Source organism: Notolepis coatsorum (assembly GCF_963971535.1).
Source record: "Notolepis coatsorum genome assembly, chromosome: 1".
In the NCBI taxonomy this organism is placed as follows: Eukaryota; Metazoa; Chordata; class Actinopteri; order Aulopiformes; family Paralepididae; genus Notolepis; species Notolepis coatsorum.
In genome coordinates, this window is record NC_140165.1 from 186,126,166 (window position 1) to 186,142,172 (window position 16,007).

The 16,007-nt window shown below is 43.6% G+C and overlaps 1 protein-coding gene across 1 annotated transcript in view; it reads left to right on the plus strand.

Annotated features, from left to right (window-relative positions):
• The window catches only part of LOC311234876 (NLR family CARD domain-containing protein 3-like), a 98,714-nt gene that overhangs the window by 51,833 nt on the left and 30,874 nt on the right, over positions 1 to 16,007 (plus strand). The window lies entirely within an intron of this gene.

Consider the following 16,007-nt stretch of genomic DNA (forward strand, 5'->3'; position numbering starts at 1 on the left):
AGGAACGGCCTTGATGTCGGAGCGTTTCATTATAAGCGTCTTAAAGCAAAGTTAACGGCAACTGGTTTTGCAACTGGGAGCCAAGTCATGCTTTTAAATTAGTATTGATGAGATGCGATTACAGATTCTTACAGTCAAAATCTGTTGATCAACTTGACAGTTTCCATTAATTTGCATTCACATCACTGAACTCACCAAATGTCTGCGGTGGTATCTTGTATATTCTCTCTCCAAGTAGTTGGAAAATGTTTTCCAGTCCCATTTGCTGCTGTGTCGCCTGGACATGGTATCATGCTAACTAGATGCCTGAAACGGGTCGCGAGTGGCTTCGGATGAGTCCGGTTGCTGTTTTGGGCAGTAGATGGGACCTTTGAGCCAAGACACAATTTACATTTAACTAAAACGTTCTTTTCTTTGTGCGCCACAAAAGACAAATAGTGAGAATATCCATGTGTAAAAACTCGACTTATAGTGGGCGCGAGCACTATACATAACGCAAGTCACTGGGGAAATTAATCAAAGCGGCGCGCTCGCGCTACACACAGGAAACGGAAATGCTTCACTAATAATAACATGAATTATTCTAAAAGTAATAATTATTTTGTCTCGTCTTAAAATGAAGAGGGATTTCGGCTAGATTCTATTTTTTTTTTATTTCCTTATTGCAGGAAAAATTATTTGTACATTTACAATTGTCAACATCGTACATTTTCCATCTTTTTTCTTTTTTTCCCCTTTCATTTACCCTTCCCCTCCCTCATACCCACCCCATCCCCCCCCCACACCGAGGTTGTTGAAAACACATCCGCAAAATATCCAAACATACAGCATAGATGCTACTGGGAAAGAAAAACAAAAAACAATAATAATATCAATCAGACCCATCTGTATTATGCACAAATATTTAGATAAAAAGAGGTAAAGAAAGAACTAAAAACACTAAAAGAAAACTCTCCAGCACGGCTGTGGCTGTGGAAGAAAGTCATCAATGAGATTATTTCACTCTTTCCCCCACCCCTGCCTATAGTTTCGTGGTAATTCTTGAGTAGTTTGATCTTCTGCAGCTGTGTCCCCCGTTCCCCTCTCCCTCCCCCAGTTACCCACCCAGCCCCCGGGGGTCTCATTCACACCCATACATACCAGGACAGGGAAGGGGGGGGGGGTGCAGTTAGAGGTGTAAAGCTCTATCCTTTCTAAGTCTCTTCATTGATAGTCAGGGTATCGATGTGTTGCAGAAATGGTTGCCAGGTCACATGGAATGTTTCAAGGGAGCCCTTTAGGGAGAATCTGATTCGCTCAAGCTTAATGCAATGTAGTATCTCATGTATCCATCTGTTGTGAGTGGGTGGGGAAGGGTGTATACATTTAAAGAGAATAAGTTTCCTAGCGAGGAGGGTAGTGAACGCCACAACTCGTTTTGCAGCCCTAGATGCGATCGAAGGGGTATTCGGGATACCGAAAAAGGCAGTGAGTGGATCAGGGTCTAACGTGACACCCAGGACCCTACTCAGTGTATCAAATATTGCAGTCCAAAACTCTGAGTTTGGGGCACGTCCAAAACATGTGCATATAATCGGCTGGAGATTGTTTACATCTATTACATGCATCCGTTCTATCCGGGTATATCTTTGCTAACCTCGCATTGGTGTAGTGAACCCTATGCAGGATCCTAGACTGCAGCAAACTGTGTCTTGCACATATAGAGGAAGTGTGTACAAGGTCTAATATATGATCCCATTGTTCATCTGTAATGATAATTCCCAGATCTTCGTCCCATTTGGCTTTTAGGGAGTCTAAGCAAGTTGGGTTCATCCAAAATATTTTATCATATATAATTGAGACAAGCCCTTTCTGCCCGGTACCGAGCGATAGGAGAGGGTCAGTGCTAGAGTCTGGAGGACGGCCAGGGAATTGTGGGAATTGGTTCTGAACAAAATGTCTGATCTGAAAAAAACGGAAAAGGTGGGAATTTGGGAGACCAATTTTTTTTGATAATTCTGCAAACGACGAGAACACACCTCCGGAGTAGAGGTCATTAATGGTTAGCAAACCTTTGTTCGCCCAGCTTCTGAATACAGGATCAGAACAGGACTGTAAGAATAGGTGATTGCGAGAGATTGGAGCTAGCCCCGACGGAGCGTGTAGGCCAAATTGTTTCCTAAACTGGTTCCAGATTTTCAAAGTATCCGTTACAATTTGGTTCCGAGCCACCTGTTTAATAGGGATCGAAATGGGTAGTTGGGATGTTGCCACAGACCAGAGTGAGTACTTTGAAGAGGAGACTTCCATCCGAGCCCATTGGGGTTGGTCTTCTTCCTCCCTCCTGGTCCTCCAGTAAAGGAGTTTGTTTATATTACATGCCCAGTAGTAATAGCGAAGATTGGGCAAAGCAAAACCCCCTTCCGATTTGGGAAGTTGCATGATCGTCCTCTTAATACATGCTCTTTTGTTACCCCACAGGAATGAACCTATAAGTTGATCAATCGAAGTGAAAAAGGCTTTATTAATAAATATTGGTATATGCTGAAAAGCGTATAAAAATCGGGGTAAGACCACCATCTTTATCAGGTTAACCCTTCCCAGAAGCGAGAGGGGGAGAGAGGACCATCTCGTCAGATCTAACTTAAAGCGATCCAGCAGAGGACGGACATTTTTTGCGAAGAGCTCCGTCTGTGATTTGGCCATAAAAATCCCTAGATATGTGAATCCTTCCGTGGCCCTTTTTAAAGGGGAAAAGCGATTGAGGAAGCCGTTCCGCAGATGCATTAACAGGTAAATATTCACTTTTCTGGAGATTAAGTTTATACCCAGAGAGCTGCCTATGTTGTTCTAGAATATCCAGGATAACAGGGATGGACGATGACGGATTGGAGACATAAAGTAGGAGATCGTCGGCATACAATGAGAGTTTATGAACCAGGCCGAACCTCTCAATCCCCTCAAATCTGTCCTCACTGCGAAGCCATATGGCTAAAGGTTCTGCGGCGAGCGCGTAGAGCAAGGGAGAAAGCGGGCATCCTTGACGAGTGCCGCGATAAAGCGCAAACTGGCCCGACTTGGTACCATTCACATTAACCAAGGCCACCGGGGACGAGTATAGGAGTTTTATCCATGAAATAAAACCCGGTCCCAAACCGAATTTCTCAAGTGTATGGAACAGGTACCTCCATTCCACTCTGTCAAACGCTTTCTCAGCATCCAGGGAGAGTACCATTTCTGGTGCACCAGTCGTGGTTGTGAAAAGGATATTTAACAGCCTTCTGGTGTTAAAGAAGGATTGCCTATCCATGATGAAACCCGTCTGATCCGGGTCTATCAGGAACGGGACCACCTTCTGAAGACGGCACGAAAGGACCTTAGCCAATATTTTACAATCCACATTAAGGAGGGAGATTGGTCTGTAACTGCTACAAAGGAGAGGGTCTTTACCTTTTTTGAGCAACAGGGACAGTGACGCCTCTGATAGCGTGGGCGGCATTTGGCCCTTTAGAAGGGAGTCGTTATATACTCTCAGTAGAAAAGGAGCAACCATCTGGCCCGGGTGATTTACAACTTTGTAAAGATTTGATTGCCTCAGTCACTTCAGAGATGGTTATAGGCGTGCCTAACTCTTCAGCTTCCGCTTTATTCGCCTGAGGGTACTTGAGAGACTTGAGGGGGTTTGGGCGATCCCAGTCCTGCTGGGAAGACTCCGACGTGTAAAGTTTGGAATAATAGTCAGAGAAAATTTCAGAAATGTCCGTAGGGTCTGTTGTAGTGACACCTAATTGGGATTTTATCCTGGGAATCAGTCTAGAGGCACTCGCCACTCGTGCTTGGTACGCAAGTAATTTTCCGGCCTTATCCCCCTGTTCGAAAAACGTTGCTTGGTGTGCAGGAGTAGTCTCTCGATCTTACTAGTTGAAACCAAATCATATTGTGATTGAAGCTGGAGTAGTTTTTTATATAGAGCAGGGGTGGGTTTAGACGAATACTGGATGTCTAATCGTTTAATCTCATCTGATATACCCGTTAATTTGGATTGTTCCTGCTTCCCAAAATGAGAGGTAAAGGAGATGGCCTGTCCGCGGAGATATGCCTTAAAGGCCTCCAGAGCATGTCACTGCTAACTTCAGGTGTGTCGTTTATCTCAAAGAAGATTTTTATTTGTGCATGAATAAAATCCTTAAATTCAGGTTCAGATAATAAGTGGGAATTGAATCTCCAAAATTTAGAGGGTGTTCTACCCTGGGGGAAGTTAATTTCAACGGATGTCGGGGCATGATCGGAAATGACTATACTATGGTACTTAGTAGAGACTACATTATGTAGTAGTTTTTCATCTAGTAAAAAGAAGTCTATCCTCGAATACGTGTGGTGGACATGGGAGAAGAAGAAGAAAAGTTTATCGGTAGGAAATTTTGCTCCAAGGGTCTATAAGGCCAAGCTGTTCCATATGAAATTTTAGGATGTTCGCCGCTTTGGAGATGGTAGTACGTCTATCCGAAGACCTGTCCAGTTCTATGTTTTGGACCTGATTAAAGTCTCCTCCAATAATTATGTGATGATCATTAAGGTTAGGTATCGAGGAAAATAAATTAGATACAAATTTATCATTGTCCCAATTTGGTGCATATATTGAGGCCAAAACCACCGGAATGTTCTGCAGCCTGCCCGACACTATAACATATCGTCCGTCAAGGTCAGTTAAAATGGTGGAAGGCTCGAAGGGTACATCCCTATGTATAATAATTGCAGCTCCCCTGGCTTTTGCTGAGAATTTAGAATGAAAACTGTGTCCCATCCATGCTCTCTTAATACGGGGGATATCTGAGGTGCAGATGTGTGTCTCTTGTAAAAAAACAAAGGTCACCCTTGAGATGCCGTAGATGGTTAAGTACCTTGTTAGCCTTGATAGAGTTATTCATCCCTTTGACATTCCATGAGACGAAACGGATGTTCCTGCCCGTCACTGCCATGTTCTGTTAAGTATATACATACCTGAGTTGAAAAGATAAAACATTAGAAGAGAGGAGAAAGGTAGAGGGGGATAGAGAAAGGGGGGGGGGGGTTGACGCACACACATGCACCCACACAACCATACACAAACATACTCACCCGGGGGTACATCCCTTGGTCCCTAAGGGAACAGTAACAGCCTCTGTACCTCTCCGGGTACGTTCCTTCCGGTGGAGACTTCATCCTCACTCCTCTTTTCCCCTCTCTCCCGTTCATTTCGAACAGCCTCCAATATGGTTATGGATAAACTTTAAAATTTGTGTTAAAAGAACATTCGAACAGCCAAAATTTTTTTAAATAAAAACAAAAACAAAAAAAGGGATGATTAAATTCAAAAATTTAAATTAGAATAAAAATGAAAGATATTTGCAACACAACTCGGGGGTTAATCCATTAGAGCATGGACGTAAAAGCGCTACCAATGACTCCCAATAAGGAGTGTGACCCATAAAAAGTTGAGAGTGAACGAGTAAGCCGAGGCGCTCCAGTGTGTGTAGGTCAACCTATAATTCAGTGGACCTGGGCAAAGCCCGCCTCCAGCCTACAACAGCTTGAGGAGAATGTCTTCAGCCCCTGCTACCAAGCCCACTAGGGATATAAAATTTGCAAAACTATAACAGAGTTGAAAAAGAGGCGCCACTTTCTTCTTTTCTTTTTTCCCCCTTTCTCCTTCTGTCTATATAAAAAACTATATACATATATTTAAAGAGTAACATAATAATAAACAGGAGGTATATGCAGTTACAGGGGTTACACGATTCAGGGACCTCAAAATGTACCTAAAATATGTATAGAGAGGTAATGTGGTTAGTTACATTCGGCAGTATGTAGAGACCTGTACCTTCAGAGACCTGTACCTTCAGACAGTAAAAAGAAGCGTGTGCAAATTGAGTTGGTTCAGTCAGTACCTTGAGTGCTTCCTGAAACATGCATACAAAACCCCCACTACCCAATAGATACTATCCGGTTTGTTTGTATTGAGACCCTCAGATATTAAGAGGAGCATGTGCACCCTGAATATGCTCACCCTGCCTAGAGAGTCATATGTATATAAATCCATACAAAAAGAAAGGACAAATTAAGTTAAGAAAAAAAAGGAAAATTATATATATATATATATATATATATATATATATATATATATATAAATATAAAAAAGGGGGCAACAACAAAAAATACGAAATAGGGAGCAGAAGAAAACGGCATGCAATCATTCACAAGGTCATGGCTATAGCAACCTGGTTGGCATAGGGTTCCTTTTGAAGGAGTCACTCCGATTGAAATAACAATATTACCCTTCTGAGGCATAGGTGGCCAATCTATAGTGACTGGGCACTATAATACAACCAAGGTCCACAAGTTCAGCCGCACATTTAATACGTTGTAATCATGTCTATTGCTGTTGGTGTTGGTTTCAGCTGGCCCCGAGGTGTCCGTTAGACCTAGGTAAATGGTCTAGTAAATTCAGGCCCAGTCTCTGTACATTCCAATCCGCGCATTGAGTACTCCTGAAGCATACAAATAGAACCTTCATTATCCTGTCAAACCGGTCCAGTCTATTTATCTAGCAGCCTCTAAACAGAGGGAACGTCTACAGTTTGAATGAGAGAGAGACACATGTAAAATAAGAGCTATTAAAGAATAATAAAAAAAAATTAGAAATACGTGCAAATAGAATCCGCGTCAGCTATTAGGGAAGCATAAAGTTCTGTTTCAGAAGCCAGTCCGCTTAATGTCAATAGCATCTCCCCATGAGGTCTAAGTGTCAGGTCTATCGCGGTCGACCAGTTTAGCCCAACCAATGTCTATAATTTCAGTCTCGCATTCTACATTCATTGTTCATTGCTCCCGGCGTCAGGTTAGCTTACCCCTAGGTACTCGTTAGGTAGCCGTCCACACTAGGCTAGCTTGGCCTTAAGGTACGCTTCGGCATCGCCAACAGACATGAAGCGTAATCTGTCCCCGCTCTCCTCCGTAATCATCAGTTTGGCCGGGTAGTGAAGACTAGGCCTCAGCCCTCGTTTGTAAAGTAGTGCCATCACATCGCGGTACGGTGCTCGCTGTTCCAACACAGCCGGGGTATAATCCTCGTAGAAAGCAATTTGTTGACCGTCGTACTGCATCTCCGTTCTTCTCTTTCTGGCCTCCCGGATCACCCGTTCTTTGGTTTGATAATTATGGAACCTGACGATAACAGGCCTAGGCTTTTCACCCTGCTTCGGCTTAGCTGCCAGCGACCTGTGCGCGCGGTCCAATTCTGGAGGGGTAGGGAGGGTTTCTGCCCCAAAAACCTGGGATAAAAGGGTGGCAAAGAAGGATGTTGGTCTCGGGCCCTCAATCTGTTCTGGTAGTCCAATGATTCGAAGGTTATTACGCCGACCACGAGCCTCGAGGTCCTCCGCTTTAGCCTTTAGCATAGCATGGCTAGCCCTCAGATCGGCACATGTAGCCTCCAGCAAAGCAATTTTTTCGCTTACAGATTCCGCGTTCTCCTCCAGGGACTTGACCCTTTGTCCGTTGTCGGCCACGTCCGATTTCATTTGGTCGAGTTTATTTTCCAGAGTGGTAATGGCTTTTCTGAACTCTGTGGTCATAGCCTCTTTGTGGTTTTCAAGCAGGGTGGCTTTTCATCGCCCCGTTTTGGTTTTGGAGTCTTGGATGTCATCTTTGGGAAGATAGATATTTAGTTAGCTGTATCGATACTTGCATATAAACAAGAATTATGAGGGTTTGGAGTCTTAAAACGTAGAATTTAAAAAAAAACATGAGGGAGAGAGGGAAAACGTGTCCTACTCCCTGCTCACCATACCGGAAGTCCCGGCTAGATTCTATTTTGTATACTACATTTTGTGTCGTCGTTTGTAGTCAATTGCATTAATTATTTAGTCACGTTAGTGTCACATGATCAACATTAACGTCACGTCTCGTTGTCGTCATGAAAAAAAGCTTTGTTGATGAACATCTTTAGTCATAATTTTCGTTGACAAAATTAACACTGGCTCTGTGTGAATTGGAATTGAAAGGATGATCGAATCCCGATAGGTGGCAGTATCGCTTACCTTTTGAACGGGGCTAGTTAACTGTGGGGAAGGGGGTTGCTCACTCACTGCTGGCCAGAGTCGTAGCCACTAGCCTGTGGACTGTCTATGCAATGGTGAGCAAACTATTGGAGATTATTATGAAGAGGACAAAACTATCACACTTATGGATGATAAGGTGCATTTTCACCAGACTACATTGAACTCTGCACTTCTGGTAAATCATAAAAATACTATAGTCAATACTTCCGGTTTAGCGCAATATGTAGCGCACGCATTTGGCAACAGCTCCGCTCCCATCAACGTTAATTTCGTTTAAAAACATTATTTGGACAATACCAAAAGAGATAGGACCACATCGTATGTATTTATAAGACCTTCTACTAACTATATCAAAAGACAACATGGGTAAGGATAAGGGAAAGACGGCAAAGAAACAAGAAACGGCAACTTCAGCGGCGCAGAGCGAAACACGATCAAGAAGACACGGTCTAGGCGACGCGGGTACAGAACCGTTGGCGACAAGCCCCGACGAGGAGAATAAAGAGGAAAATACACCGGGACCATCGACTATGGTCCCCGACAGAGAGACAATAGTTGGCAACATAACAGGAGCGACAGGAACAAGCTCCGTGAGAGAGAGCAGCTGATCTGGATAAGATAATAGCAGACAAATCCATCGCCATCGTCACTGCACCTATACCACCAGCTGGCACAAGCAGTACAACCATACCACCCGATTTCAACTCACTGACTAACCTGATGAAAGAACAGATTACACACATCGAGGAGCTCAAAGCACACGTCGATGAGCTCAAAGCACACGTCGAAGATAAATTCGATCGCATCGATGCTAAATTGGAAGAAGTCAAGAAAGTGGTCGCTGCACAGTCCGAGCGAATCACGACAGTGGAGAATTCGGTGACAGATATTACACTGGCAGTCAAAGTGAACGAAAACACCATCTGCAATGGCATGACAGAGATGGCAAATGAGATAGAAAGTGTGAAAGAAGCATGCCGGAGGGAAATACAAGAGGTTAAAGATGAAGCGATGGAGAAGCTACTCGAATCCCATCGCTACCACAGGCGAAATAACATCCGCATTGTAGGGCTTGATGAAGCAGTCAATTGCGAAGACGACAACTTTCCAACAGTACTATCATTGATTTTGGGTAACAACTTTCCAAACAAAGTGCCGAAAGTGGACCAAGTTTACAGAATCGGTTCTCGGGAGCAAAGAAGCAAAGGGCCAAGAGTCATCATTGTTACTCTGCGGAAGACTTCAATAAGAGATGACATCATCAAAATTGCTCGCATCCAACGTGGGATGCTGAAACATGGTGATCATTCAATATTTATCTACGAAGATCTAAGCAAAGAAGCCATCGCTCGACGTCTACCATACAAGGAGGTGATGCAAAAATTGTTCAAGGCTGGCCACAAGCCACGGCTAACATACCCGGCGCTGTTAACGATCGTGAAAAGGGACGGCCGCAGGATTGGATTACGCACACCTAAAGAGGCTGAGGATTATTGGATTAAATATGGAGGCGATACCCCAAGTCAGATCGACATTGTCTGAAAACAGATAAGCCGATTCATCTCCCTCTTTCTCAGTGTATATCAGTATTAGAATGACTTTTATTGTGTTCATCAAAGTAGCATATGATATGCAGGCCGTCTATACCAATGCGTACTGTGTATAATACGATCCGTAATACATTATAATTTCAGACTCTGGTCTCCGGGGAGACAACTACATATCATTGGCAATAAGATCAATCTGGAGGAGACTTCCGGTATGAGAGCAGACGGGTAACACACGTGCGATAGAGCTCCTGGTCAAATGAGTGAAAAAACGGATAAAAAAAGACCCGAAAAGTAATTAAAAAGGAAAATGCTCACGAGAAGTAAGGAAGAGACAACGATTGTGAAGGAAATGGAAATGGAGAACATACGAGAAGGAGAGAATTTGAAGAAACAGAATCCCCGAAGCGAAGCCGAGAAAAGCCAGGCGAAAGAAGGGGGAGGTACCGCTGAGGCAGACACGGGAATGCCAGGATGGGCCGTGATCATGCAGGCCGGGATACTGGAGAACATAACAGCGGCGATAAAACTGAACACGGACACGATAAGGAATGATATTGGGAAGCTACGGGAGGAATTGAAGAAGGAACAGGAGGACTTCAGAGGTGAAATGAATACAGAAATCAAAAGGGTGGAGGAGAAGATGGCGGAACAGGACAGAAACGTGACCGAGTTACAGACTAGGACGTCACACGCGGAGGAATGGAACACGGAGATACACGAGGTATTAACATGTGTGATTCAGAAACAAGAACAGATGGAGACAAAGATGTCGGACATGGAGGGGAGGTCACGGAGAAATAACATCAGAATATGGGGACTGAAAGAAGGAGTCGAAGGGGAATCGGTGACCCTATATGTGGAAAAGCTTATCAAAGAACAAATGAAGGAAACGGGACTGGAAAAAATGGAGATACAGAGGGCCCACAGGGCGTTGGCTCCGAGACCACAACCGGACAGACCTCCGAGGGCGGTGATTATTAACTTTCTGAGATTCGAGGTTAAGGAATTGGTACTCAGAACCGCGTGGACCAAGAAGATTGAAATCGAAGGGAAAAGACTATCATTTGATCACGACTACTCGACAGCGGTAGCGATAACACGCAGGTCCTACGCGGGACTGAAGAAAACCCTGAAAGAAAACGGAATGAGATTCCAGTCACCCATGACCTCGCTAAGGATTCACTGGGAGGAAGGGGCGGCGATGTACGCGACGGCACGAGAAGCGGAGCGAGAGATGAGATGGCGAGGGATGAGGATGTCGGAGGACGGAGAAGGAAGGAGGCGGGAGGAACAGACGCGGAGCCTGCAGCAGAGATTGGAGGGAGCCCGCAGGTGGATCAGAGTGGGAGACCGAAACAGGAGGGAGGAGAGAGGAGAAGGCGGAGGTGAAACGTGACGGAGCGAGGACGGAGACGGATGAGGAGGCCAGACGGAGAGGAGGCAGGAGGAGGCGAACGGATGAGTACACGCACAAGAGATTGAAAAAACTATTCAAATAGAGACAAAGTATAGAAACTGAAATAACATATGCATAAGCACACATTCCCAGGTAGAGGCAGGATATAGAAATGAACGTAACGTATACATGGACACATAATACACAAGCTGATGGAGGAAATAAATGGAAATATAACTAGGTTTGATAGGCGAGACACAGAACATACTGAAACAGATACATAGACACATGCTGTGAGTAACACAGTTGGGAGGGATTAAGGGGATAAATGGACATCACATAGAAAATAGAGGAGAGGAAAAGAAAATAATAAGGGGTACACGGGAGACACCGCACACGGATATGGGAGGAAGGAGGGACAATGAAACATATGAGTCACATTGAGAGGGACCAAGAAAAGAGGGTCTTTGATCAAAAGGAAGGACAGAGCGCTTTTGACCAGGAGCTCGAAAGCAAAAAAAAAAACAGTAAGAAAGCTGGACAAATATGACGAGCGATTGGGGGCAAGGGTTTCAAACCCCCAAGCCGTCAGGAGGGGGCCCCTCGTTAGGAGGGCAATTACCCCTCACCCACCAGCAGGGGACAGGGGGGGACACAGGGACCCCCCGAACGCCTTGGGAGCACTTTATGTAAAGTTTATGTTTTTTATTTATGTTAATCACTATATGTATTCGGTGAAGAGAGCGGAGGCTCCAACCGGAGGGGGGAATGAGTGTGACATGGGGGGACTGACAGACGAAAGAAGAAGAAAGATGACAAGGGTTAAAGGTATAAAAATGATGTCGTTAAACGTTAATGGAATGAATAATGCGATAAAAAGGGGCAAAGTGATGTTGAAATGTAAAAAAAGTGAGATGGAAGTGATTTTTCTGCAGGAGACACATTTGGTAGCACAGGGTCATGAGAAACTGAAGAGATTTGGATATGAAAATGCATACTATAGTTCCTTTGAACAAAACCCGAGGAGAGGAGTAATCACGTTAATCAAAAACACAGTCAAATTTGAATTGATCAAGGAAGTAAGAGACAAGGAGGGAAGGTTTGTTCTGGTGAAGGGGAAAATGGAGGGCCAAATGGTTACGTTAGTAAATGTTTATGCACCCCCAGAGAGTGAGAGGGATTTATATGAGACCATTTTTGACATGATAGTGATGGAACTAGAAGAGATATTGATATGTACGGGAGATTTTAACGTAGTACTGAATCACGACCTAGACACCACGAGTACTAGAAAAGGACGGGCGCCCATCAGTAGATATATGAATATTCAGATGACGGAAATGGGAATTACAGACGTTTGGAGGGAGATGCACGCCATGGACAGGGAATACACACATTACTCACACCCACACGTGACATATGCGAGAATAGACTACTTTTTGATGACGACGGGGGACAGTTACAGGGCACGGGAGAGCAGTATAGGAGTAGCGGACATATCGGATCACAGTGCCATATATCTGACAGTAGATCTAGAAGGGAGACGGAGGAACACGATTTGGAGACTAAATGTAGGAATATTAAATAACAAAGGGGTGGTGAGTCAGATCAAGGAGGAGATAGCCAGATATAAGGAAGAAAATGACAACGGGGCGGTAGACCCGAACATTCTATGGGACACACTGAAGGTAGTGATAAGGGGGAAATTGATGGAAAAAACAGCAATGCTGAAGAAGGCCAGAACGGAGACATATCACAATCTGATAGGGAAGCTGAAGAAGTTAGAGGGGAGACACCAGATATCAAAAGAACAGGAAACGCTCTGAGAAATCAAAGAAGTAAAGGCCAGGATAAATAGGGAATTATTGACGGAAATAGAAAAGAAAGCGAGGTTCATGAAACAAACGTACTATGAAGGGGGACCAAAAGCGACCAGACTGTTGGCTAGGAGAATTAGAACGCAACAGAAGTTGAACACGATACACACAATAAGGGATACAAAGACTAATGAAATATTGAGGGACCCAGCTGAAATAGAGAGGACATTTAGAGAATACTATGAGAAATTATACACACAGCCAAAAGCAGCGGGAGAAGAGGAAATAGAAACATATCTGGAGAAGCTAGAGTTACCATTGATAGGGAAAGAACAGAATGAAGAATTAAATAAAATAATTACGGAACAAGAACTGGAAGATGCAATTAGTAGAGCTAAAAACAACAAGTCTCCGGGGAGCGACGGATTCCCATCGGAATTCTACAAGACATTTAGAACTGAATTAGCACCCATGTTAGGGGCGGCGTTCAGACACACGATGGAAGAGGGGAAAATGCCCCCCTCGTGGAAGGAAGCCATAATCACCACGATACCGAAGGAAGGGAAGGATAGGGAATTATGTAGTAGTTTCAGACCTGTGTCCATACTCAACGTAGATTACAAGATGTATACATCGATAATATCAAAAAGATTTGAGACGTTTATGCCAGACATTATAGATGAAGATCAAACTGGATTTATTAAAGGGAGACAGACACAGGACAACGTGAGAAAGACATTACACATAGTAGAGGAGATACAAAAACAAGGGGGTAGCGCGGTACTGATTAGCCTAGATGCAGAAAAAGCGTTCGACAGTGTGAGCTGGACATTTTTATATAAAACATTGATGAGGTTCGGACTGAACGAGAGGGCGATGAAGATGATCAAGGCGCTATATCAAGAACCGACAGCGAGGGTTAAGGTGAATGGCAGCTTGACGGATAGAATCAGATTAGAGAGGGCTACCAGACAGGCATGTTGTCTCTCACCGACACTCTTCGCCGTTTTCATAGAACCACTGGCACAACCATTATACACAGATAAATCAGAACATAAAGAGAGACCTAGAGAGATGGACAGTAATGCCCTTGGACTTCAATTCAAGAATAGAGGTCATTAAAATGAACATACTATCAAGGTTACTGTACCTATTCCAGTCACTACCGATACAAATACCACAGAATCAATTCAGGGAGTGGGACAGACTGATATCGAGGTTCATATGGGCGGGGAGAAGACCACGGGTCAGATATAAAACACTACAACTACCAAAGGAAGAGGGAGGGATGGAGGTACCCAGCCTACAAGATTATTACTATGCAGCACAACTGAGAGCAGTGACGTGCTGGTGTAACGACAGCTATGAGGCAAGATGGAAAGACATTGAAAAAGAAGGGGAGGGATACAAGGTACAAGCTCTGGTGGGGGATAGGGAACTATTTAAAGAAAAAGAGGGACTATTAGATCCAATCACCAAATCCACCTTGACCATATGGAACAGAGTAGTAAAAACACACAAATTGGAGAAGCAGTCAGGGGTCCTGAGATGGGTAGCACATGACAAGAGATTCAAACCAGGGAGGTTAGACCATGGATTCAGAAGGTGGGAGAGGGGGGGGGCAACAGCAATATGCAAAATGATAGAGAAGGGAGAAATGCAGACACTACAAAAATTAAAGGAGAAATTTGGACTAGAAAACAGGGACCACTTCAGATATCTACAGGTTAGAGACTACTACAACAAAGAAATAAGGGGGGCCAAAGACGAGGAACAGAATGGAATAATAAAGATGATAGTATGGGCATACGAAGGGGGGCAAGGAAGAGTAATATCAGCAATATACCGGGCTATAATGACCAGCAAGGGACACACGACCGATTATATAAGGGAGAAATGGGAGAGAGAACTAGAGATAGGAATAACAGGGAAGGAATGGGGGAACATATGTGAGGTACAACATTCAACAACAGGATCGAGAATATGGAAAGAATTTGGATGGAAAAACATAATCAGATTCTTTATAACCCCAGAGCTGAAGGGAAAATATGCACCAACACAAAAAGCATGCTGGAGGATGTGTGGGAAGGAGGGGGCAAATCACACGCACATATTCTGGATATGTCAGAAGCTGAAGCGGTATTGGGAGGAGATAGGGGAAGCAATGATCAGAATATTAGGATACGGGCTACCACAAACAGGACTGGTGCTTTACTTAGGAGACCTGACACACGAGGGAATACAAGGGGGGGACAAATATTTAATAAAGATAATGTTGATAGCGGCCAGAAAAGCAATAACGAGACTGTGGTACAAGGAAGACCCACCGACAATAGCAAAATGGGTAGGAATAGTGGAAGAAATACAGGATATGGAAAGGATAACACACATGCTGAGGTTACAGGAAGAGAAATTTGGGGAAAGATGGGGAAAGTGGGAGGATTATAAAAGGAACGAGAACGACATCACAGAGGAAGAACCAAATGCAACACAAGAGAGCGAAGGGTAAAGGAGGAAAGATGTTCAAGCAGGGTCTATGAACCCATGTCACACACCTGTACTTTAGTTAATATTTTCTATTTTGTTTTTGGGATATTACAAGTGCTGAATGCTTTTATACCTTATTATTTATGTCTGTTTAACGGTGTGATATTAAATATTCAGGGATGAGGTGGTTTGTGTATGGGTGAACCAAAAGGCAAAGTGAAAGTTAATAAACAAGAGAAAAAAAAAGAAAGGACGAAGGAGAAGGGAAGAAAGAAGCTCAAGGAGGGTCTCTGGACCCAGATCACACATAAAAACCTTAGTCAGCATTTATCGTCTTTGAGTAGGAATTACCTGTTTATGCCTGTTTAAGGGAGATACACAATCAACCTTTATATCAAATACCTAGAAAACAACAGTAGGGGAACCAGACAACTAACCATGTGATACCCATGTAAATATTTATGTGCACTGTTTTTTCTTTTTGTTTTTATTGTGATGCTAGTTTCTTCATTTTTTATTATTTATTTTTTGTAAGTGCTGTCTGTCTAAATAACTGTTAATAAAAAATTTAAGTTTAAAAAAAAAAAGATCAATCTGGAATATTCTGGGTTTATCGCTCGACTGCCCTGGGTCTCTTAGATCATTCTGGAACATAACAACAGTCTATTGGTACTAGTAT